Below are 553 nucleotides of genomic sequence, written 5' to 3'. Positions count from 1 at the left end.
CTTTTCTTGTTCTTTGCCATATAGTGGTCCTACTTCCCTTGCTGATTCTTATTTCTAGAAACAATTACAGGAAAAATTAAGAGTAACATCATGAACATTAAGCTTAACTCCTTGTATCTCAAAGGATATAATAAATAATACAAACATTCAGGGAAAATAAGAAATCTTCAGCACAAATAGATTTTTGAATAAAACATTCACAGCATTTCCTTATACTTTTAACATTTTCAATTTTATTTCAATGTATGTAGAGCTGGGCAGAATACTTCCATCAGCTGTTCTGAATTTTAAATATATCAGTCACCTACCATTCAACTGTTATTTTGTCATGATGTTGGTAAACATTATACTGCTGCTCTCCCAGGGGAGCCTGGAACACTGTGAGAATCCAGAATATAATTTTTTCTTTGCCTCTCCTATGTCTTCTTCTCAAAATGGTTTCCCAATCCTTACCCCACTGTGATGGAAATGTGGACATTTGTGTTCTTAAGCAGCAGATTCAAGCTAGATGAATCAGAGTTCCTCTCTAATCAGAGACCCTTGGTCAGATTTC

Source organism: Suricata suricatta, chromosome 8 (assembly GCF_006229205.1).
Source record: "Suricata suricatta isolate VVHF042 chromosome 8, meerkat_22Aug2017_6uvM2_HiC, whole genome shotgun sequence".
NCBI lineage: Eukaryota > Metazoa > Chordata > Mammalia > Carnivora > Herpestidae > Suricata > Suricata suricatta.
This window is presented reverse-complemented; position numbering follows the sequence as displayed.